This window comes from Rattus norvegicus, chromosome 15 (genome assembly GCF_036323735.1).
Source record: "Rattus norvegicus strain BN/NHsdMcwi chromosome 15, GRCr8, whole genome shotgun sequence".
In the NCBI taxonomy this organism is placed as follows: Eukaryota; Metazoa; Chordata; class Mammalia; order Rodentia; family Muridae; genus Rattus; species Rattus norvegicus.
In genome coordinates, this window is record NC_086033.1 from 35583123 (window position 1) to 35609397 (window position 26275).

The window sequence follows — 26275 nt, forward strand, 5'->3', positions numbered from 1 at the left end:
CTAACTGTCAGTCTCCAGTGTGATTCCAGTCTGTGTCAACACGGACAGCGGAACATGAGTGGCTGGCAATCAGCTTTCCTAGACTCCAAATGGAACCAACCAAACGTTCACATGGTGTGTGACGTAGGGCAGAGACAGCCATGGGCTGGCCCTTGGGTCTTAAACAGGAACTCACTGAAGCCATGGAGTTTCCTTAACAGTAGCAAGAAAGGAAGGACCCCATGTAGATGACCTGCCTCACAGGGTCCCATAAAACTAGAGTCTAGCATGTGGCTATGTGTTGTGCTAGGATGTATGTATTGGTTTTTTTGCCGTGGTTATTGATCCACAACTCCTTATCCATGGCCTACTGCAGAGACTTTAATGTTCTCCTGCCTTTAGCTGGCCATAAGGAACTTCTCTGACCTTCCCTGACAGAGAGTAGGTTATACCCCTTTCCAGAAGAGTCTTGCCCATAAAGAAGGAATGTCAAGCTGCTACTGGAACCTTCAATTTCCTCACACTTACTCATGAAGTCTCCCCAGTAATTCAAAGGACAGGCTTAGGTGACCTGCCCTGATAAACAGGTGGGAAGTTGGGCAGGGTGCGAGCCCTAGGGAGGGTCTTCTGTCCTTGCCCTGACACCACAGCTCGTCCATTTCTTCATTTGCAGCCTTTATGATATGTTTAACAACAAACCAGGAATTCCTATGTCTGCACCCTACAATCTGATGGGACAAATTAATCAAACATAGTCATCCATTAGGCTATGGGAACCCTGATTTATAAGAAGTGCCGAGAAAAATCAGGCGGGCCTGGGGACCTGCAAGCCATAAATCACAACAGGGAGAGGCAGAGGTAGGAAGTTGTTGGAATCCTGATTGGCCTACTAGTTCCGGGAATGACACCTTGTCTCGAAAACCAACAAACAAAAGAGGAAAGAAACCAGGAACTTCTGGAAGACTTGCAGGGGTGGGGAGCTGCCTTAGGGGTTGTCATGTCCACCATCTACAAGGTTGATCAGACTGTAATTCCAGACAGGTAGATAGAACATTCCGGATCTGACAGTACAGCCTCCAGCCAGTGTCTGCTGCTGTGGAATTCGCAGCTTGCTTGGTGGGGGTGGGGGCGCACACCTACGTCTTCTGCAGTCTGTGTGGACTGTAAGAACACGAGGGAGGTATCGCCTTGTGACTGTCATAAGCCACAATCTTGAAGCTTTGTCATCTCCCATCAACAGAGGAGTGGGAAGGAGATGCTTCGTGTAAGTGCTCCTGTATGGTTTGTCTCTATGACCTTTGGGCTACAACACAACACAACCCAAGAGAGTCCTCATCAGGGTTCCTCACAGGTGCCAAGATAGCCGTTAAAAAAAAGAAAGGAAGGAAGGAAGGAAGGAAGGAAGGAAGGAAGGAAGGAAGGAAGAAAGAAATAGTCTATGACCCCGAAACATGGGTAGACAGTTTCATTCCGGGATGGGGGAGGGGGAAGGGAGAGGGAGAAAGAGAGAAAGAGTGAACATGCCAGAAACAAGCCTTTCTCCCATCAACTATGTAAAAACTTCTGATTCTAAAACTATGTTGTGCTAGAAACACAGTCTTCCCTCTTCAAAATTTTAAATGAGGTATTTCACTGTCAGAAAGTTATCAGGAAGGTGTTAACGTTAATCCCAGTACTCAGGAGGCAGAGGCAGACAGATCATGGACTACAGAGCAAGTCCCGAGACAGTTCTGGATATCCAGAGAAACCACGTCTCAAAAACCAAACCAAACCAAACCAATCAAAGCACCAGCACTGGAGCAGAGGCTGGCTTCACGGTCAGGGGTTACCTCAGTGCCCGGGTGAGGGTTGGTTCGAATACTGGAAAGGCGAGAAGATGAGGCACACTTAAAAGCCGTAGTCCAGTCATCAAGACTCAAGTCAATGAGAGACCCTGTCTTCAAAAACAAGGCAGACGGGGTTGGGGGATTTAGCTCAGTGGTAGAGTGCTTGCCTAGGAAGCGCAAGGTCCTGGGTTCGGTCCCCAGCTCCGAGAAAAAAAAAACAAACAAAAAAAAAACAAAAAACAAAAAAACAAGGCAGACAACTCCTGGGAAACAGAACCCAGGGCTGTTCTCTAACTCCACATGCATATCATACACATGAACACACTTTCACTTGTGTACCTACATACACAAACACTGTACACGTGTTGACACAAAATAAATAAGCGAATAAACAAATGAATGCATGAAATAGATCATGTCTTACAAGGAGGAAAAAGATAAAAATAGGAAGAGTCCGGGGTGTAGTCAGATGGTAGGCACTCGCTCAGGTAGGACCTGAGCTCAGCTTCTGGCACCAAAACACCAAAAATATTAGCAGACAAGTTGGGTGTGGTAACACAGGCCTTCAGTCACAGAACTTAGGAGACTGAAGTGGGGGGGGGTCATGAGTTCAAGGCCTCTATCTCAGGAAACCCCCCAAATTACTATTTCATTCGTGTGTGTGTGTGTGTGTATATACATATATGTATATACACACATACATATATATATACATATATATATGCAGAGTGCTACCCATCTTCATTGACATGTTTATACTTAAGAAAACACCAGTCCTATACAAAATTCAAGAATGTAGATTGTATTCCTATTTTTTACTTGCCTATGGTGTATTTCTGTTTTCAAGAATATACCTAGTACAGTGCCTAGTATGAGCATTATAAGAATGAATGAATGAATGAATGAATGAATGAATGAATGAATGAATAGCAGACCTTGGGTCTTGGGTCCTTTCACTAGGACAGAGAAACATGGTATTAATAAGGTAATTTGTATTATTTGTACTTATTTTTGCATTAAAGTTCTTTTTTTCTTTTCTCACCTCTATTTGTGTTTCTGGGCATGTATGTGTATAAGATGCATATGTGTATGTATGCATGTGTGAAGTGTATGTGTATATATATGTATGTGTGTGTATGAAATATATGTGTATGGGTGTGCACACATGTGAGGAGCCAGTTCTATGGAGTAAACAGAACAAGGTTTTTTTATGTCCACTGTACAGACAAAGGGCCTGAATTCAGTCCAGACAGACATATAGTGAACATTTTTATCGATTATTAATGAAAATTATGGGGCTGTATGTGTTGACTTCGTGTAATGCCCTAAGGCTTCCTGACTTCACCCATCTAGTGTGCTCTAACATTACATGTAAAGGAACTGGAAGAAAAAGCCTGAGATGACCTATTCCCGCCTTCACTAGCCAATCCTGGGCCCACGGGTCTAAGGCATACGCCCCTCACCATGGCTTGACAGGCTGTGCCTCAGTCTGTGTGTCTTCTGACTTAAGGTGACCCTGTTCAGAGTCTGGGTAGAGGCCCCTCTCCCACTAGAAGAGCGTGTTTGGAACCCTGATGGAGGCAGGAGATGGAGTGCGTGTATTAGCGGGACTTTGGGAAGGTAGATGACTGAACACGGACACCAGCCTCAGCGTTAGTATGTGACTCAAGGCACCCTTGTTAAGGAAGGGGCCTCTGCAGGGACCTTTGCCAGGTGAACTGAACGAGACAACATGGGGTGCTGTAAAAGACATGTTCGAGGGAGATGACAGCCACAGGCAAATGACTTAAAACAGGGCAAGCAACACACGCTGTGACCGAAGTAAGCAAAGCCATACCATGGTGCCAATCCGGACTGCCACTTACCCTCTGGCTAGATGTGACAGCAGACATGTATAAAAACGCCTCCAGTGTTCTTGCCCACACCAGGGCCTCATAGTGCACATAGCACTAGATACACCACAAGCCGTGCCTAGCAGGTTGGAGAGATGACTTAGCAGCTTGGGTGGCTCACAAATTCCTGCGACTACAGCTCCATGGGTATGTGATGCCCGTTCTGGCTTCCGTGGGCACTGCACTCAAGTGCACAGACACACAGACACACGTATGTAAATGATAAAAATCTTTAAAAACAAAAAATGACTCTTAGACACAGTTTAACTTTGGAAAACAATGGGGTAAGTTATTTTACACAGGTCCTGTTGCTAAGAACTGAAAAAGAATTATAAAAAAATTAATCCTTTGGATTCTGAGCATGGTCGTGTCCACACCTGTTAATTCCAATACTTAGAAGGCAGAGTCAAGAGGATTACAAATTCAAGGCAGCCTGGGCTGCAAAGTGAGATTTTTGATGTTGTTGTTGTTGTTGTAATTAATCCTCTCTTAAGATATTGGAAAGCATCCACAAGAGTGAAAACTTGCAGGTCAATATCCAGATAGGGAAAAACCTAAGGAAAAGCATTTCCACTCATACCTTAACTTTTTCTATTGGATAAGCAACTGTCTCAAAATGGAGGGGTAACATGGCTAACACAGTCAGCAGAACTTTTAACATCCTCAGAGTTCCAGGGCTGGGGGCAGGGGAGGCAAGTAGGATTCAGGCGTCTAATCAGGAATACCCTCATAGGGTTGTTCCCTAGGGATAATGGTGACAAGAGACAGACCCGTGTCTCTAAGAACGAAGGTGAGCCTTAACTCAGCTCTGACCCCAAGTACATTAGGGAAACCTGCTTCCAGCCCCTCTGTCTTCTAGAAACAGAACATCAGCCAGAGCCAGGCTTTTATACTGGTACTGTCTCACAACAAAACAAAGAAAGAAAATAAATACTAGGGACTCCTTGGCTGAAAAGCAAGTGAGAACAGAAACAGGGTCAAATGGCATTCAGGGAAGGTATTCTTAGGTGTGTACTTTGACATAACAATAAATAATACGTTTAAGAAATTAAAGGGTTTTGAACATTCTCATAATGAGACTATAAAAAGAATCAAATGGAAATTCAACAATTGAAAAAATGTGATTAACTTACATTAGCCTAGAGGATGCACACTTCAAAGCAGATCAGACTTAGCCAAAGAAATGAAGACACGTCGGGATAAAATATCCAAACTGAAGAATTGAAAAAGCAAGGCAGACGCATAGAAGTGCTAAGAGATGCCCACATACAGGTAGGTGCACCCAGAGGAGGAGCAGGAGAGACTGTGGATGGACGGGGACACAGGAGGAGGAAGGGATAACTTCTGAGCCTGACTAAAGGAGTTTCTCGGTGTTTGCTTGGGTTCCTAAGGATCTATTTTGAAGGGATCTATTTTGAAGGGGAGACGTGCACATTCAGAGGTCAACGTCCTCTTTGGTTTTTTTTTTTTTTTAAATATTTTATTTATTTATTATATATTATGATTACACTGTCGCTATCTTCAGACACACCAGAAGAGGGCATCAGACTCGTTTCAGATGGTTGTGAGCCACCATGTGGTTGCTGGGATTTGAACTCAGGACCTTGGGAAGAGCAGTCGGTGCTCTTAACCACTGAGCCATCTCTCCAGCCCTCCTCTTTGGTTTTTGAGAGCACCTCTCCCTGGGATCTGGGGCTCATTGACTAACCTAGGCTGGCTTAGCCAGCAAACCCCAAGGATAGTCCTGTCTCCACCTACCCAGTTCTGGGGTTACAAACAGGGCCCTGGGGACTGGACTTGGAGCCTCCTGTTCTCAATGCAGACACTTCCAGAACCGAGCCATCTTCCCATCCCCTTTTAAAGACTTGTGTTTAAGGCTCAGCTAGCCTGGCACCCTAAGCATGGAAAAACAAAAACTGTCTCAAACAAGGTAGAAGGCAAGGCCTGACACTTGAGGCTGTCTTCTGACTTCCACGGGTGCACTGTTAGCACATGAACACCACACACACACACCCAATCACACATTGCACTACACACATATATCACACACACACGGACCATGAAGATAATGGGTTGTAAGATTTTAAAAATTAATTAATTAAAATATATACGTGGAAGATGGCTCCTTGGGTAAGCCACGTTTGCCTTGCAAGCATGATGAACTGAATCTAGTCTCTGGAATACATGTATGACTCTGGGACACGATGGGGAATGCACTGGACATCATAGCATGAAGAGGGGGAGAAAGGATCCCTGAAGCTCACTGGACAACTTGTCTAGTCTAGTGAGCCACAGGCCAATGAGGGGCCATTCTCAAATATGGTGGATGCTGTTTCTCATGATGGTGCCTCCGGTTGTTTTCTGTCCTACAGACACACACACACACACACACACACACACACACACACACACACACACACACACACACATTTTTTAAAAGTTATGCCTAAATTTTCAGTCTAAGAAAGGAGGGTCCCCTTCCATATGGAGATGTAGAAAGTTTCTGTAGTTTTAAATACCACCAAGTCAAAGGCTCTCTTCATATAACTTGCCCAGGGAAGAGAACTGATTAAGATATTAAGATTCCCACCATTGGCAATATGATCAGCCAATGCTTCAGATAAACAGAGTTAGAATTCTTCTCATTAATAATACTATGTAAAAAGAAAACTTTCAAAGTCATGAGTCTCGGTCTTAAAGGACCAAGAGAGAGGCACTTAGGTACCAGCATTGTCAGGGTCTCTGCTGGTCTAGTTGGTTCTCTGATGTCTATTACATTGGGGGAGGCTTCCCTCAATGAAGAACAACCCTTCTTTCAAAAAAAAAGTGCATAGCTAAAGAATGAATGGGAAGTGTCTTATTCCCCTAACAAGCCTACTTTGATACTTGGAAACAATTCTACTGAAACCCTGGACTTAAAGATGACTGCATTTAACTGGGTACTGCAGAGAACACCTATGGTCTTGGTTATTAGAGCTGAGACAGGCGAACCCACTGAGCACAGGGGTCCAGGGCTATGTTGATTGGTGTCCACAAGTATTTGCCATCCTTATGGTGACCTCTCAGGAGTGGGGGACCATGGGGCTCTACATTCTGGTCAGTAGTGGGAAGGTGCCTATGAACATCTTCTGGAGCCTGGACAATATGACCAGATCTTGTCATTAAAATAATAATAGTAGTAGTAGTCATTGTCACTGTCATTGTATAGTGTGCATATTGTGTGCAACTTATGGTAGAGTTAGTGTGTCTCACCACTGCATTCACTTTGAGCAGTTATTTTTAGCTCAAGTTCTCTTAAGAAGCAAACCCAAAGACAGGACCAATCAAGAACTAGCACTTAACATCTGTGCATACGCCCATGTAAGGAACAGACCTCAATGCAGTATTTAGATGCTCAGGCTCCAACACTGTGAGTTGAACAAATCTCTTTTCTTACCTCCCCAATGGTCTAATGGGCAGGGTAAAGGTCTTTTCTTTATAAAGTCCCCAACCTCAGGTATTTTGTTATGGCAAAGGAAACAAGTACAAAACTGTCTGGTGTGAACATGAAAGTAAGTTAAAGGAACTATGCTAATATCCGAGAAGCAGACCTCAGGACAAAGAACAGTAGCAGACAGGAAAGACCAAGCACCCTGGAAAGTTGACTGCAGCTCCAAGAAGACGCGGGAATCCTAAACAGTGATGCCTCTCACAGCAGAGCATGGGGTGGAGAGAGAAGAGAACACAGCAGACTTAGGACAGTGAGAAGACTGACACCATAGTCACACACAGCTCGATATGCTCTTGTCCAAGCCCACAGAATATAAGCCACCGAGAGTGAAGCCCGCCTTGAACTATGGCTAATGAATGGCGTGTTCCAGTGTGGTTTACCAATTGCACTCACTGGTGTGGGGGCTGAAAGCGGAGGAGGGGGTGGCTGTGTGGTAGGATGGTTATGGGAAATCACTGGGCCTCCTTCATTTTACTGCCAAGCCAACACTTTTCTCAAATAAAAGTAAAGATATTAGACAACATATTTTGGATGTTAATTATGGATAATTTCTTTATCAAGTTAAAAATATATATGTGAAGTAAGAACTAAGAATCAAAAAGAGAAATAGGCAAGTTCATAGCTACCCCTGGAGACCTCAGTAATTACTTCTCAGGACAAGCAGACTGAAAAAGCAATATTGTTAACAGCAGCTGCTGACTGGTTGTTATCAGCCAACTTGATTTACTTGACCTCTCCTTTCCTTCGTCACAGAGGCTCACTATGCAACCCATGCTAGCCTTGGATTCATAGAAATCCTCTAGAGCGAGCTCCAGTTCTGTTCTCAAGTACAGACCCGTGCTCAGGAACCATTCGCCCAGACAGAATAAGGGGATTGGCCAGGAGGCCTTCCCCTGGAAGATGAACCCAGCAGGCCCCTGCGCCTAGCCATGATCACACCTCCGAGGCACCAAGGGCTGTGAAAGACAAGAGGTTCACAGAGAGCCGGACAGAGTGCCCCACTAAGGAGTCTGCCCTGTGTCCTACCGATAGGAAAAAAAAAAGATGCTGGGAGAATTTTAAATGATGGAGAACCAATCAGAATAACCGTCTGGAATTCTAAGTCAATGGTAGAAGAGACAAAGGAGAGGTGGATCTAAAGTGAACTCAGGAAGTTGGGTGGACGGTGTGGGACCTGGAACTGAGGGCATGTGCCAGCATCTGGCTCAGTGGGTTGGCAGAGAGTGGTTGGCAGTACTCTCCAGGCTAAGGACACAAATGACGGTCTCGGAGTAGGTGGAGTTGGGATAGCTTTCAGCGCTCACACACACGGTAAACACGGTGATGGAGTCTGCGGCATGAGATCAAGGCAACAACATAAACTCGGACAGGTTTGAGCGCTGTCCTAAGGGAAGTTCTGGAACCCTCCCAACCTCTTAGGCAGAGAAGATTTTCAGTGCCTTGCCAGTGTGAATATTTCCTTGGCAGCTCCCTTCACGGAGGAAGCCATTACATACCAGCACAAACCATTTATCAGCCTACACTTAGGATAATAACCAAGCGGTCACCTCACTCCTCACCATATTCCCAAAGACATCACAGGCTTCAGCTGCTTAGCCTTGTCTGGGCCTGCAGCTATGCAACGCTCACATCACACGGGAGCCTCCAGTCTAGCCGTTCATTTAATTCTGGGCAACCATGGGGGAGGGAACCAGGTTCGCTCCTTCCTAAAGCAGCGGGTAAATGGTTTTGTTTTCTAATACCTGCAGGAATGTGGCTTCCCACCGCCTTCATGCTCAGAAATCAGTCAAAGGTGACGCCATTGCACCCAAACATGAAAAGGCAGAGAAATGCTGGCATATGTTATCACCACTAATATTTCCAAGCATTTCGGAGGATACCCGGTACATGGCAAGCACTTTATGGCTGTCTCATTTAACCCTGACAGTAAGGTGGGGAGGTGTCTTAGTAGGCACAGTGCCTGTTCCACAAGCATGAAGACCTGAGATTGTATACCCAGGACCCATGTAAAAGTCAAGTGTGCTCCATGCATCTGTGAGCCCAGCCCAGGGCTGTGGAGCAACAGGGACAGGCAGATCCTGGAACTCATCAGCCATTCCAGTGAGAGATCTGGTCTCAACAACTACAGTGGACACAGCGTCAACTCTGGCTGTCTCTCACACCCACAGACACACAAACACACATGCACATATGCATGACACGAACAGACACACACAGAGAGTAACCTCGGTACAGTTTGGATTTGAAATGACCCCCAGTGGCCCATGTGACAGTGCCTTAGTCCCCAGCCTGTTACGATGCTGGAGATGGAACCCTTAGGAGGTGGACCCTAGTGAAAGGTCACTGCCCCCACCCCCGTGGGAGGGGCATTGTTTTAAAGGGAACCATATGATAGGTCCATTCCTCTTCTCTTCCTGGCTACCGTTGTGTTCCCTCGTCACTGGCCCAAGAGGCCAGTGACAGAGATAATACAGACAGCCTAGTGTCCCCCACACTTTATCAATGAGAAACATTTCACGAACTCGTGGAGCTAAGTAACAAACAGTAGTAGAACTTGAAGCCAGGTCTGTCCAGCTCACGGGCGTTGAAGGAACAGGATCACCAGACTCGGGTTCCCATCCATGAAGCCAGCTGTAAATGACTCATGCTCACATCGCTCATGATTGCCAGGGTCCCTGTGTGCGAAGCCTCTTTTAAAAGCCAAGTACATTTTTATCGCTTCAAAAGCAGTATGTGTTCAGTGCAAAGAATTTGGGCAAGTCTCACTCAAATCTTCTCAAATGAAAAAATTTCAAACAGTGGATTTTGTAGGGGAGGGGGAGACGACAGATCAGCATACACACGAGCCTGTGCTGGAGATGGGACTTTCCTGTCACTGCAGCACAAACATTCACACCATATGCAGTTAGTGCAAGCTAACAGCGTTTGGTTTTACTCAGGAAAAAGCATGGACGAGGTTCTCCTTGTATCATTCTGGTGGGAGCCAATTGGTGTCGACTTAGTGTGTGTGTGTCTGTCTGTCTGTCTGTCTGTCTGTCTGTCTGTCTCTCTCTCTCTCTCTCTCTCTCATTCTCTTCCTCCCTCCCATTTTTTTTTTTTTTGAGTCAGAACCTTGCTACGGAGCACGAGTGGCCTGGAACCTGCTATGTTGCCCAGGCAAGCCTTAAACCCACATCAACCCTCTTACCTCCTCTGTAGTGGAGTGAGGAGCGTTCAACCACATCCAGCTAGTAACATCTGTCCTATAAGAACTTTCCTCCAGCCTCCGACAGGCTGGAGACATTGTACCATCCCTCCTATGAGTCAGGTGTTACACCGACCTCACACTCCATCGTTTCCCAGAGGAGCTACAGAGGCGAATGTCATCGTGACCCTGCTCAGCCCAGAGAGAGCTCCCACAGCCTCTTAAACAGAGATATGTGGCTCCTGTCTCTATTTTTAGTGTGAGCCACAGAAACGCAGATTAAGTCCACACTTACCCTGTCACACCTGGAAAACAAAGCAGACCAAAATCTAACAAACCAAGCACCGATGAGGACATGGACAGATTTCCTTGCTGTGGTTGAAAAAAGATGTCAAATGACACATTTCGGACAGTATGACAGCATGAGATGGCATTAAGACAATATGAGCTGGATATACAGAAGTCCTTCAAGCCAGATCAGAAACAAGCAGTCACATGGCCACAAGGAGGTCACACACAGCCGTGTGGGACACCATTGTACGTAAAGGCAAGCAAGTAAGAAAACCTGACACCCATCGGGCCGGGATTACGTAATCTATAACACTGTCATGTTAACTGACTTTCCAAGGAACCAAAGGGGGTTGGCGTGCCAGTAAGAACAAACTGCAAAAGGCATCCAGCTAAGTAAAAGAAGCAAAGTTCAAAACCTATGTGCAACATGTCACGTTTATATCAAATCGAAATATGTGTCATGAGTATTAAAGTGTAGACAGAGGGCACCCATCGAGTTTGTACAGATGGCTGCCTTTAAGGAGGAGGCAGCAGAGAGATACTGAGGAGGCCCACTGAGCAAGGCCCACTGCTAAGAGATAAAGGAGTCAGGCTGTAGTGGTACACACGGCTTCAGCCCCAGCACTCAGCAGGCAGGGGCAGGTGGAGCTCTGAGTTGGAGGCCAGCCTGGTCTTTGGAGCAAGTTCCAGGACAGCCAGGGCTACATGGAAGAAAGAAATGCAGGAAAACGCACAAGCTAAGAACATCGCCGGCCTGTCATGTCAAGACGATAGCGAGTGGAAATGACTGTTTTTAATTTCTCGCAGTTCATGAAAGGACTGTTGTTAGGGACTATCAACGAATGTCTAAAACCACATCCTTTCCATATCAAATTGGCATTTCTTTTTTTGTGGTTTAGCTGTGGCTTCAGAAGGAGCCAAGAGGAGGTTTGCAGTCCCTTTTCTGAGTCTCTAGAGATTTCCTCTACCCTTCTGTGCTAGCCTCTTACAGGACAGTGTCATCCCAGAAAGGGCACAAACTGGTATGTCAGAGCAAAACGCCTTCACATGGTCTACAGAGCAGGCCTGTTGTTACAGGGCGGGCAGAAAGCATCAGCAGGACAGTCTTGTTCCTCCCGTGCCCTCAGGATCACTACTGCCAAGACTGCCAGGTGCACTTTCCCAAGTCTTATCGTTTGTCACATGTGCTGCACGTAATCAGTAACCCGTAAGCTAGCAACCTCACATTCCAGTCCCCGCACCATAGAGGCTGAAGCAAGAGGAGGATAAGTTCAAGGCCTGCCCGGGCTGCACAGCAAGACCTTGTCTTACAAAACAAAACAAAACAAAACAAAACAAAACAAAACAAAACAAAACAAAACAAAACAAAACAAAACAAAACAATAACGTAACAAAGAGACAGAGAAGGCATCTGGCACTTGGTCTCTGGGTTTTCTAAGTCAGACCAGATGAAGCTACTTCCTTTTTGAGAACTGTAAACACCACTATCTTTTTTTTTTTTTTAAAGATTTATTCATTTATCATATATAAGTACACTGTAGCTGTCTTCAGATACACCAGAAGAGGGCATCGGATCTCTTTACAGATGGTTGTGAGCCACCATGTGGTTGCTGGGAATTGAACTCAGGACCTCTGGAAGAGCAGTCGGGTGCTCTTAACCGCTGAGCCATCTCTCCAGCCCTAAACACCACTATCTTATGATCCCTGAGCTTTCTATTCTCTGAAACACCCACCACCCCCAGCCTTATCCCTCTCTCCATCCCTCTCTCCCTCCCTCTCTCCATCCCTCTCTCCCTCCCTTTCTCCCTCCCCATCCTCCGCCACCCAACTTGGGTTTTTTTGTTTTGTTTTGTTTGTTTTTGTTTTGGGGAGAGGGTATTTGTTTATTTGTTGCTTGTTTGTGTTGGATTTTTTTGAGACAGGCTTGCCTAGAACTCAGCCCTTGAGCTGCCAGTAATCCTCCTCTTTAGGCTCCCAAGAGCTACAATTACAGCCACGAGCCACCATACCAGCTCTACTCGACTCTTAAAAATTACTATCAGTGTCTGTGCACGTGTGTGCGTGCGTGTGTGTGTGTGTCTGTGTGTCTGTGTGTGTGTCTGTATGTCTGTGTATCTTTGTGTGTGTGTGTCTGTGTGTGTGTCTGTGTGTGTGTCTGTGTGTGTGTCTGTGTGTGTGTCTGTGTGTGTGTCTGTGTCTGTGTGTGTGTATCTGTGTCTGTGTGTGTCTGTGTCTGTGTGTACGTGTGCGTGTGTGTGTGTATCTGTGTGTGTCTGTGTGTGTGTGCATCTGTGTCTGTGTGTGTGTGTCTGTGTGTGTGTCTGTGTGTGTGTATCTGTGTGTGTGTGTGTCTGTGTCTGTGTGTCTCTGTGTCTGTGTGTGTGTGTGTCTGTGTGTCTGTGGTCTGTGGGTATGCCGTAGTGTACAGGTGAAGAACCAGAGGACAACCTTCAGGAGTCAGTTCTCTCCCTCCTCCATGTGGCTCCCAGGAACGAAACTCAGGCTGTTAGGCTTCATGATGGAGACTATTCTTACAGAGTGATCTCCCTGCCCCCACTCAACTTTTGAAAGACACTTAGGCTTCTTTTAAGTTTTCAACATTACAAACGCTGTAGTGATAAACACTAGAATGTAAACCTTCATGCAAACTGGGACTGCTTCTAAAGGGCCCAACCATAGGCATGAAATTACAGCGTATGCCCACTTAGAACAAGCAAGCGGACATGCTAAAGAGAGGCTATGATGAAGTCTTACCCTTGGTACCTATAAATGTGACCCCTCTTAGACACAGGGCTTCTTTGAATGGAACCAAATTAAGATGGGGTTTTCTGTGGGCCTATGGGACCCCAGATTAGAGTGGACTCTAAGTCCACTGTCTCATGTCTTCATAAGAGAAAGGAGGGGGAGAGATGCAGGGTGCCAGGAGCAGGACACGTAAAGACAGAGGCATAGACTGGAGCTGGACAGCTCTCTGCCCGAGGATACCAAGGCTGGCTCCAGGGGAGCTGGGAAGGGGCGGGTGTGATGCTTGTCACAGCCTGCAGAGGGAGCAGCCTGCTGGTGCCAACAGGGCCCTGTCAGAACTGGAAAAAAAAAAAACCCACTTCCAATGTTTTAAGTCACAAGTTTGTGGTGATTTGTTATGCTGGCCCTAAGGCACTGACATAGGGGAATCCACTAAGGATCTCTACCCTGGTACATCACTACCAAGAGCATGGGGGCATACTCTCTCCAAGGCTGCTTTAACAGTCTTTGAATTTTACCAATTTGATAGGGAGAAATGCTTCAGACTTTCATGGACTTAAGTTCTGGTAGATTGTGAGTGAATCAGTTATCATAATATCTCAGTGCCACACTCTGTGGAGTGTGTGTGTGTATGTGTGTGTGTGTGTGTGCGTGCGTGTATCTTTTGCCACTCGTAGCAGTTCTTTATGCATTAGCTCTCTGTTTTGTTTTTGAGACAAGATCTCTCTGTGTACCCCTGGTTATCCTGGAGCTCGTTATGTAGACTAGGCTAGCCTTGAACTCACAGAGAATCCTCCTGCCTTTGCCTCTCAAGTGCTAGGAGTAAAGGCATGCTCGGACACTGCCCGGCTTCACTTCCTTTTTTGAAATGTGTTTTGCTATCCATAATAAAAGTTCTCCCGGGTTGGGGATTTAGCTTAGTGGTAGAGCGCTTGCCTAGCAAACGCAAGGCCCTGGGTTCGGTCCCCAGCTCTGAAAGAGAAAAAAGAAAAGAAAAAAAAAAGTTCTCCCAAAATTCCCATTTACTATCTTGTGTCTGGAAAGTTTAATCTGATGAAGATTGGTCACATTTGTTCTAAATACCATTTCACATAAGGAAATCCCAGAGAGCTTTCAGGAATATAATAAAACTTTTCACAGGATATTAAAACAAAACAAAACACCTGAAGTTGGCCACCTTCACTGAGAGAAAAACACATTGCTCTTTCCAAAGTGACAATGTTTTCTGCCCACAAATCCTTACAGATAAATCCTTTAGTCAATTAAATTTTCAAATGTTTATTTCACATATAATTTATTCTCTTTTCTTTTTGATGACATAGAAGTTGAGAAGCCCATGTCTGAAATGCTTGGGACTGGGAGTATTTTAGACTCGGGTGTTTTTCTGATTTTTAAACATTTGCTAACACAAAATGAGACACCACAGTGCTGGGAGTCCTGTCTAAACAAAAGATTCTGCTACTACTTCATTTATTCCCTGATGTGGTCTAGATCTAGAATGTCTCCTCAAAGAATGGCCACCAGTCTGTGGAGCCACTGGACACTATAGAACCTTTACATGGTATGACTTCTGATTCACCTCAGATAGAGAGGGTACCCACAGATCCCAGATTAAAGAAAGGATAGTATCCAAGTCCAGCTTGCTGAACTAATGAGTTTATAGTGGTTATCTACAGGCACACCAACAACCCCAACACCGGGATGCCACAGTTCACCACTGAAGCCATTTACCATACTTACAGACATTATGAGTCTTGTGGGCTGCATGATCCTTGTGTCCCTCCTTCCCCTACATAAGGGAATATGTGGAGATGCTCTAAGAGACTTCCTGTTGTGAAGCACAGCAGCTTTCAGGCTGGGCCTTGCCTTGGGGAACTCCATTTTGCACTTCGCATTTGGCTCCATTTTGAGTGCAGAGGCAAAATGACTCTGTCTGTATCTCATTGGGTACTTAATGCCATCCCCAAGGCACAGGCGGATAAATAGCTTATTCCTATCAATAAACTTACCAAGTAGATTGGAGACACGTGGGCATATAGATCTATTAAAACTCTATCAGGAGAGACAGATCCAATAATCGTCCCCAGTCAAGCTGTTATCTGAGCACCCATGTGTCCATCAAAGGAGGGATAGGCAGAGAACTCCCAAGTGTTCCCAAGGCTTCACTTCAGCACAGCCCCCTCTAGTCCGATGCCTTGACTCCCACTGTTTATCCCTCAGGTCTGCGGACTTGTCTGTGTCTTAGAGAAGCACCCACAATGACTCTGCACTGTGTGTCAGCTCTGCTTTTGTCCCCGTAAGCCTTCTGCGAACGCTTCCCACCTCTTTAACCCCTCTGCTGCCATTCTATAATCTACAAATGTGTGTAGATAGATAATACTGTGTGAGGTGATCTTCGTGTTCACTCTAGTAATTAAGATTATAATAAAAGAATCTATGTTTGCCATTGGCCAGCTATCAAGACTGCTTGGCGAATCGCAGACAATAAGAGGTATCTTGTGAATTTATTGTTATTCGATAAGTTCTGAAAGTGTGGAAAGACGCAAACATGTCTGCTCTGTTTCAGGAAGAAAATGCTACACAACGCTTAAAGAGGCAGGATGTTTGGAAGGAGCTAGCAATGGCACTGGTCCCCTGGAAGGGTGTGGGGACTCTGGTGCCCCAGTACTGTTTCCGGGCTGCTGTGAAGACAGCAAATCTCTGCTACACACCCCACAAGCGTGACTGAGAAGCAGCAGGGTCAAGTGGTCACTGTAGATCATTAGATGTCCTAGTTGTCACCACCTCTGTCAAAAATCAGACTCCCCCTCTCCAAGGGGAGCTGAGCATGCTGTGGCCCTGTGGCTCCCGTGGAGCTCTCTCCCTCCTCTTGCAACTGCAGCACCCTCCGCCACTGCTCAGACACAGTCCAACCTTGACTTACCTGTGGCGTGCTGTGGCATGCTGTGGCGTGCTGTGGTATGATAGGTGTGGAGTGTGTGTGTAGGGGGGTGTCTCTGTGTGTGGGTGTCTCTGTGTGCCTATGTCTGTCTCTGTGGAGTGTGTGTGTCTCTGGGTCTGTATCTGTATCTGGGGAGGGCAGACTGCAGAGACCAGAAGAGGTCATCAGATTCCCTGGCTGTTTGTGGTGAGCTGCTGGTGTGGGTGCTAGGACCTAAACTGGGGTCCTTTACAAGAGTAGCAAGTGTTTTTAACCTCCTAACCATGTCTCCACTCCCAACTTTCCTCTTACTGATGTCTTTTGACTTCTAAGACATGTATAAGGACACACCCCCCCCAATAAACCCTATAAGAGCAAGAACCACACCTTGTTCCCTGGGATCTGAAGGTCTGTCACCGTCTCTTCAGGGACACCACCCCCCCCATCCTGTAAGACCCAACACCACAGCGTTCCTGCTCCATAGAACTGAAGGTTCTCTCTTCTTTAGGACGCCCGGGGCTACCTGTATCTAACACTATGGCTCTCCTAACGTTCTGGGAATTGACAGCCCTTTCCTTTCAGGACTTCATCACACAGCCTCTCTCTGAAGGCTCTCCATTTCAATACCAGATCCTGACTGCCTGTGGCCATGAACCTACCCTAATAAAGCTCACCCACAGAGCAACTTCATGCCCGCTTCCTTTCTGGGAACCACTGTAACATCTTTAGCTCTGAAAGGCACAAACTAAAATCTCTGAGACTACTACGAGCTACACTAAGCCCTCCTCCTCCCACACTGACAGTCTCAAGCATACTGTCCCCGTGACAGAAGCCCACTCACGTGAGCCTTCTACACATACCCTGAAATTATAGAGCATCTGTGTGAATGGAGTTATGTTCCATGAGAAAATATTGTAAAACTTTCCATTTGTGCCATCATGGCCATACCCAAGAAGTCAAAAAGTTTTAGAATATTCTGGACTTTAGATTTTCGGATTAGTTATGTCCAACCTGTACCAACAACAACAGTTTACGTAGAAAGACAAAATAATTTCTTTCTTTATCAGCCCTTCCCAAACATTCTAAGGTTGGGCAATAGCCACGATTTAAAGGATTCAGACTTTTAAACATCCCAACTATTCGCTAAGTTTAGCGGGCTAGAGGACGAATAAACACAGGTTTCACGGCAGGGAGCTGTTTGAACAGAGCCAGAAAACTCAGCTAGGAGTCCCAGAATTCCACAATACTCCACGCCCTGCTGACCTGCTGTGTGAACTCAAGCCAGTCACTCAACCTCTGAGAAACAAAGACCCAGCAGCGTCAGCCACAAGCCGGAGCTCCTCAGAGTGCAAGGTCTCCTGGGTCTGGGCTGGGGTCAAGAGTTCCTAAGAACCCCTCTGGAGTGGACAACGGGGAAGCTGGGTTTCATATTCTCCCTTAAGAAAGGAAAGAGCCCTAAGCTAGCTTTTAGAGACCCCACCCCACCCCCGGGCCTTGGAGAGGACAGTTCAGCCCTTGAGAAAGAGTCAGAGAAAACAAAGATAGGAGCAGATCGCACTGTGGCTTAGCCTCCAAGTGTGGCTCACATGCTCCTCCTCGCCCGAGATTTGGGGCATCTCTTCTCAGGAGAGGCCTGGCACTAGCCCATAAAGAGCTTACCAGAATATTGGCAGCTACGAACTATGTGCCTCCTGAAGTCAGGACCTCAGGGGCTTCCAGCTGACCTACTGGCAGAGGCAACGAGAAATTCTTAAACAAGCATTAAAAAGCACAGGAGATAAAGGAAAATGTTGATAAACTTAGCCATACTGGAAATGATCATTTATGTGCAAAAAAAAAAAAAAAAAAAGACACCAAGAACACAGCAGGGCACCCTTAAGACCAAGGAGTCAGTATACGCAATTCACAGTATGAATCATGAAAGAAGAGTTAAAAGATTTTGCTTAGAAAGAACAAAATAGGTCCTGTGCCATAGGCAGAGAAGAATTTTAAAAACAGCTCAAATAATCAGAGTTTCAAATAAAGGAAGCACAGGTCCCTAAGCCCCCTCATCAGAGATGTCTATATCTCTCACATAGTTCTGGTGAGAAAATGAATTGGTATGCTCCAGAAAACCGTGGTGTGTGCGTGTGCGCGTGTGTGAGTGTGTGCATGTGTGTGTGTACGTGTGTGTGTGTGTGTACCCATGTGCACATAATTATTCATGCAAATATAAACATCTATACACATGTGCATAAATGTGTGAATGCTCACCACCTCTTGAGTAATAAGATTACAGCCAGGTATGACCACACCTGGCTTTTTGGCATCCTTTATAATTCAAGTTATAATCAGTTAATAACGCTGACGGACCTGTCAACAGTGATTAGCTACGTGTGTAACGTTTAAGCATGGCGATGAATGAAGACAGATTACAGAATAACGCAGAAGGAGAGCATTCGTATAAAGTTCAGAATCATCCAGTACCAAACTATGGCTGCATTTACCTATGAAGAAATACGCACTGGGATTGAAAGTGCACATCGGTGTTTAGTTCTCATGAGCAAGGCGTGACATGAACCTCGGTGCTGAAACGTGTATGTGTGTGTGTGTGTGTGTGTGTGTGTGTGTGTGTGTGTGTGTGTGTAAGCAGTCACTGTGGCAATCCCAACACTTGAGTGGCTGAACCATGGGGACTGCTGCTGTAAGTTCAAGGCCAACGTGGGCTTCATAGTGAGTTTCAGGCTTAAGTGTAAGACCCTATTTCAAAAACAAAAACAAAACAAACAACAACAATGATAACCCAAAATGACAGACTTCACATTTGGCTAAGCCCCTCTACCTGCTGCTGCCTTAGCTCAGCAATCAAGCCACTCGGAGCAGCTGCTCACTGGCTGGTTGAAAAGCTGGCCTTCTGTGGCTCTGCACTCTCCTTTTCCCTCAGTGCCTCCTGAGACACAGGCCCAAAAGTCTTAAAGCAAACTTTTATCTAGTGCCTCCCTCCGTGCCTTGTGACACCTAGCAGGTAGGAAGGTGCCACAGAGGAACCTTCCCCTGAAACCCACAGGAACAAGAAACTCCTTTGTCTTCCAGAACTGAAGATCCTTCCCCTTCAGGACCCTGGCTTGCTATTTGTGCTGGCTCTGTCTAACAAAGCTTTTCTCCGGAAAGCTTGCTCTCCCTTCCAGGGCCCCGGGAGACATCTATGGCAGTGACATTGTTAACCGTCCCAGCAAAGCTCTTCTGAAGGCTCATCTGTCTCCACTACCCTTCTACTTAACGTCACACAGTGATCCTTTGAGGAGCCATATTTGTGAAGTTGGGTTTTTAATTTTTAATTATATGTGTATGTGTGTGTGCATGCACATGTGCATGTGCGTGTGCGTTCCTGTGTATGCAAAGATACCATGATGCTCGTGTGGAAGTTAGAAGACAGGCTGTGGAGTCCGTTCTCTCTTCAATCCTAGGGATCCTGCTGTTGGTCAGGCTTGGCCTCAACCAAGTGCCCTTACCTGCTAAGCCATCTCAGCAGCCAGCATTGTTGTTTTGTTTGTTTTGTTTCTGCTTTGCTTAGTTTTTAAACCTAATGTTCCCCTTATATTATTCTGTACAGTTTTGCATGCCTAGACTCTTTCATTAAAATGCTCCCAGCCTCACCTTGAAATACCTGGAGCCACAGACGTCACTGCCTTGACGGGGATGCTCCTTTATCTACACTAAAACACGCTAACTACTTGAATTTCACAAAAGAGGCTAAGTTGCTGGAATTTTCCAGTTTGGCAATCAGCGGGCTTCTCCCGATCCCGCATCTCCTCAGAACTTATTTTTCATGTTGCAACCACACCTTGGCTCCTCAGCTATCTTTGGTATGAACCCATGACCCCTGGTAGGATTCGCATCCTTAGCCGTCTGAGGAACACACTAGAGGCTGCGGTGCAAGGCTTCTTTCTAGAAATGCCTTCTTCCTTCCTGCACCTCGCCACCCAGTTTCTAGTGTGCTGGCTGGGTTGAGAAGCTAGCTATGAGGCTTCCAGAAACTTGTATGTGAAAGCAGAAAGCTTTTATGGAGAGCTGACATGGAGCTCCGCCATGAACAGCTCTGGTATCGTAATCCATGTCCACAGCCAGGTTGCTCACCCTAGGCCACAGTTATCTGCTGGAAATACAATGATAGCCTACTTTCTGGAACTTTGGGAGGCCTTAGAAATCTTAATGCATACGGGCATTTCCTTCGGGAAATGAAGCACAGTATCAGGTAGAAAAAAACAAGCTTAAATTTAGGAGCTTTCTTTTCAACATATCTGTCCACGCCATTCAAATCCAAGCCCAATAGTGATTTATAAACACAACCTTAATCTTCCTTATATGCACCTGGAGACAAACAAGCAATATTCCACACCTCCAGTCCTGCAACTTTTTAAAGTTGCTTTTAAAGTGACCAGGCAGCCTTCTAGAAGGTCAAGTCTGGGTCAGCATGTAATTTACAGTATTTACCAGTCAAGTGCTTTCAGACAAAAGCAATCAAACACCTAATCCGACCTGCCTTGAACAACGAAGAAATGAGTTAGTCCCATGTCACAGAAAGGTCAGACCTGGGGAAACTTGGGGTTCAAGTCTCATAGCAGTTTCCCTCAAGAACATTCCTTTCTCACTCACTGAGGCAACCCCTGCAGAGGGGTGCAGTGGGGAGAGAACACCCTACTAGGATGCTCTGTGCATCCTAGGCCCGAGCAGCAGTGAGATGTGTGGCTTCTGAGTTGTGGGAAGCGATGACAAGCCCTGGGGAGCCTCAGGACTCTGGGGCAGGCGGGGTCAGGTGAGAGGAACCTGAGGTGCAAAAGGGAATGGGAACCAGCTGGCCCCTGGCATTTGGGGGTTCGGGGGTGGGTACTCTGTTTTCACAACTGAGCCTCTTTCTGTGCTGGTAGATGTGGATGTTTGGGTTTGGGACAGAAAGAAATTGAGTCAAAATTATGACCTTCAGTCTAATTCTCCTCTCCCTTCTACTGCCCAAGGTACAGGAACGAACATTCTATCTCCTTCACCATGTGAAGAAAGATGGTGCAAAACTGGTAATACATGGCCATGGACTAAAAAGTCAGCAGGAGGAGCACAGGTCAAATCTCACAGTGACCAGTTGGCATCCGCTCTCTGCTGCCTGAGCCTCTGCCTTAAACTGGAAGCATTCATGGAGTCCTGGGTATCTCAGAGAGCCACATGGAGCTATGACGAAGGGAATCAAAGCCCACCAGGAAGCAAAGATCGATCGATCAATCGTATCTGGATATCAAAGCCATGAGTCCAGGCCTGACTTCTGAACATAGTGCCATGGTCTACCAGGAAGCAATGAGTGTACCTGAGTGTCAAGGCCGTGGGCACAGGCCTGCCTTCTAAATATAGCACCGTGGTCTCTGTGACAAAGTAACAAGCACACCACCAGAAACCCTGGTTACAGGGGTGATAGGAGAAGCTCCCAGGAATTAATGCAGACTGGAAGGAGAGAGGCACACCAGGGCAGCACATGAGTCTCAAGGTAACTGATATATCATTTCTCATTTTATCACTGTTTATTCAACAGAACAATGACTCCCACATAGTCTAATGTCTTCTCAGGAAAGTACCAAAACCAGGTTCATTGTATTTAAGAAAAAGAGACTTCTTGTCACTCACTCAGGGCAATACTAATGAAAGGCCTCTGCTCCCCAGGGTTTCTTAATCTCTAGGGAAGGGATTCCCTGCCTGTGGGCTGGGGAGAGAGTAGACATCAAGGAAAGCATCCAGCACAAAGAGAATAGCACCATATACAGTCCTGACAACAGTCGGCTGTGACAGTTGCTACCAGAAACTGTCCCAGTTAAGGGCTGAGACAATAGAGTTTGGGGATTGGCAGTGTGTGTGTGTGTGTGTGTGTGTGTGTGTGTGCGCGCGCGTGTGTGCGTGTGTTAACAGTTTCTCAGTCTGAAGCACTGAAAAGCTTACCATAGGGCCCAGGATGACTTTGAACTTGAGATTATCCTTCCTCAGCCTCCCAAGTGCTAGGTGTATAGGCACCCACACAGCCAGGCCTCGCATAACAGAATCGTAAGGAACTGATGGTATGTTTTTCATAATTCCACCTTCTGCCATAACTGTGTCTGTTACAGCCCTCACTTGGTGACTCAGGTCTCAGCTGAGGATCCAGCAGCGGTTACAGGTTACACGGCGCCCACAGTCCCTGCTCTCTTCAACTGCAGGGGCAACTATGAATTCCCCTAGGATGGTTGAATTGAGAAGACAGTTTACACTGCACCACTGGTTAATTAAAGCAGAAGGGTTGGAGGAGCCAAAGTTCTGTGCTCCATGGTTTGACCTAGCCCTGCAGTTTGGGTGGCTGTTGAGAAGTTGCCCACTATCGTTTGTTTGGTTTACCATCCATCTTAATTGTGTAAGTGACTATAATTAGGATTTTTTTATAACTAAAACATGTATCTCAAGGTTTAGCTTGAGGAAGATAAAGGGATAACAGGGAAACTAAGGAAATAAGTGTTCTTGGCCCCTTTCTGACTCCAGTACCACCCTTTCCCCCCAAACCCAGATAGAATTTTACTTTTCAGTTCCCAGCAACTCCAGATAAGGCTGTTGAGTTCAGAAAATGACACCCAGAGTACAGTGCCTGACAGGCTGAGTACATTCAATGAAAGGAATTAAATTAACTAAAGGAACTGAAGAAGGATTTAAAGCTGCCTCCAATAGCGTTCATCCCAACCTTCCACCAAGGGCAGGGAGATCTCTGTGAAGTTCTCTGTACACACGGCATTGCCCACCGTGGACAGGGAGAAGGCAGGGCCCCAACTCTGTCCTTCAGAGGACCAACATGACGGTCTCAGTGACTCGTGTTCCAGGTGTGCGGGACTCACTGATACCAACTGTCATGGCTTCTGAGTGATAGGAAGGCCTCTGCTTGGGACAGGGAAACCCACACAGCACAACCCCACTCAAAAAGGGAAGCCATCCACTGAAGGAAGTCTTTCTGGTCCCACCCACAGCACTTCAGTCTGTGGACATCAACTTTCAAATGAAAATAAACAGCCAGAGCAGTGCAGAGTCAGCAGATGGAGTCCCCCAGGGGGCTAAAGCAACAGGGTGAGTGGCAGGAAGCCCAAGGGCCAGGAAAACCAAACAAACGATAATAGACAGCTTCTCAGCAGCCACCCAAACTCCAGAGTCCTGTGGTCTCGGCCCAGCACGGAGGTCTGCCCCAGGTCCCTTATCAATATTAAGTCGCTGGAAAGATTTCCTCTTCTGCCTTTTAAACAGGCAGAGTCCCTGGTGTGTTCAGCACAGAACCCAGGATCTAATGGACGTGGCAAACAGCAGCCACACAGCAAGACCCATAAATGAAAACACTTAGGGAGAATGCATGGGAGCAAATGGCCCAGTTATTAAACCCTCCATGTTTATGCAGCTTTCACTACGTGTGCCTCCAGACAGAATGCTTACTTAGCATGCATGAGGCCCTAGGATTGTGTTTGTGTGTGTGTGTGTGTGTGTGTGTGTGTGTGTGTGTGTGTGTGTGTGTGTGTGTGTGTGTTTTCACAGGCGCATGGTGAGACCACTCTTGGTAGCATCCTGTGTGTTCTAGCCTGATCATAGAATCAACTATTTTCCTAGCTTGAATTTGTTTATTCCACACAACATATTTTTATTTAAAAAAAAAAGTTTAGCTACCCATTTATTTTTGCTTTAAGCATTAACAACCTACAATTTGTAGACCGTAATGAATAGGATATAATTAGCACAAAGTCAAAAGCCTACATCAGAAATGCATTGTTTGGGCCTTCTAAAAATGTTCTGTGGGGTCCTTTTCAAAGATCTGGGCTTTCTATTTTAAACTCAGAGGATAGCAAGGTCGTTAGGCTTGTTCCTATTTTTGTCTTGCTTTTGATACACAGTCCTCCTATGTAGAGCAGGCTGGCCTCAAAATGGTGATCCTCCAACCTTAGCTTCCCAAGTGCTGGGATTACAGATGTGTGCAAGCAAATTTGGCGAGCAAGAATATCAATGTTGGGTTGAGTGTGGCAGTGCACACCTGTAATGTCAGCACTTGGGATATACAAACACAAGGATCAGGAGTTCAAGGTCAGCCTTGGTTATATAAGTTTGAGGCCTACCTGGCCTACATGAGACTCTGTTGAGAAGAGAGGAGAGGGGGAGAGGAGGGGAGAGGAGGGGAGGGGAGGGGAGGGGAGGGGAGGGGAGGGGAGGGGAGGGGAGAGGCAATGTTGGGACAGTGTCTTATTTAATCCATTTAGAAAGCAATATATACAGCATTGGCAAACTTGAAATCAAATGACATTATCAGGTTGCTCCTAAACAGGAGGGAGGGGTCAGGAGAAATGGATCAGTGGTTAAGAGCACTTGCTCTTGCAGGGGGTCCAAGCTGGGGTCCCAGCACCCGCATGGTGACTCACAACTATCCATAATTCCAGTTCCAGGGGATCTGGTGCCCTCTTTAGGCCTCTACACACACAGACACAGAGGCAAAGCAACCATACACATAAGATAAAATGTAATGAAAAACACCATTGCTTTCTGTTCATTAGTTGACTGAATTGATGTATTTACAAGCAGACTGCTACAAAGACCCTGGACCAGCGGTTCTCAACCCTCCTCACGCTGTGACCCTTTAATGCAGTTCCTCATGTCGTGGTGACCCCCAACTATAAAATTATTTCATTGCTACTTCATACCTGTAATTTTGCTACTATTATGAATAGTAATGTAGATATCTGATATGCAACCCCTAAAGGGGTCTTGACCCACAGGTTGAGAAGCACTGCCCTAGAGGAAACAAAACTGGGGGCAAATAAATATAAATGTAGCAAGGGTTTAAGGGCTTAGGGGATAACTGCATTAGATGTGTTTTCCTCTTTCTAGCATTGGGATTTGTTTGCTTTCTCTTGCTTGCTGAACTAGGGCTTCTACATGTAGTGCACCCCGGCCCTGAAGTCACTGTGTGGTCTAAGCCATCTCGCACTCATGCCATGAGGCACTCTCTGCCTCAGCCTCCCAGTTACTGAGATTACAGCCAGCAGGCCTAACCTTTTAAAGGGGTGGTCTGTATCCTAGGGTGCCCTGAAATTCTTCCCAGAAACTGGCTGGCCCAGCCTGGGGAATGTTAATCAGAGTCCTGGGGCTGTCCCTGGGGCCAGCCTGAGACAGTGTCCCATCCCTAGCTTCCTCATGTCCCATCCTCAAGGCTGTCACTCAGGCCATCACTGCCTGATGGTCACCTGGGATTCCAGACTAAGACAGAGCCCACTGCTTTCCTCCATTCTGCCCAGAACATGGGCTTTATTCTCGGTCTCGGAAGACAAAGGCCGGCAAGAGAAAACTGTGTGGAATGGTTTCCTACTGATCTTGCAGATCACACAATCTGAGACACACAGGTCATTGCTCCAGCTCCTTCGTCACTGAGGGGCTTGCAGGGTAAACATCTGCTGGAGGGCAGCCACGCTGGCCACTTTCAGGCCTTCCCTGCAATCGGGTGGAATGCAGAGCAGGTACCCTCCCTGCCTGTGACTTTAATGTCCCTTTGTTCATTCCCTGACTAATCACTTTCTCAGGTCCTGATTTGGCCACAGAACCTAATATGGTCATGTGTCACTTGATGGTAGGTATACTTCTGAGAGCTCGTGAGAGGGTTATTTCGTGGTTGTGCAAACATACTGGAGTGTAATTGCACAAAGCTAGCTAGTCCTGATTGGAAGCTACACATGGTCACTCAGGAGGCATGGTGGCAGCTGAGGAGGTGACTCGGTGGGAGAGAAGAGACCTGATGTGCCTGGATTTCATCCACCCCTAGCACCACGTGTGAAAATGAGACATGGCAAGTTAGAGGTGTATAAGATTGCTGCTGGCATCACACAAACACTGTTTTGTACTAAGATTGTGTGTGTGTGTGTGTGTGTGTGTGTATGGTGTTGTGTA

At 46.3% G+C, this 26275-nt stretch overlaps 1 protein-coding gene and 1 non-coding gene across 2 annotated transcripts in view; both read right to left on the reverse strand.

Moving 5' to 3' along the window:
- The window catches only part of Cryl1 (crystallin, lambda 1), a 118936-nt gene that overhangs the window by 40495 nt on the left and 52166 nt on the right, over window positions 1-26275 (reverse strand). The gene's annotated exons all lie outside the window — the stretch shown is intronic.
- Window positions 11560-11678, reverse strand: LOC120097273 (small nucleolar RNA SNORA26). Its single transcript, XR_005494492.1, has one exon. It is a non-coding gene; the product is annotated as a small nucleolar RNA SNORA26 (small nucleolar RNA).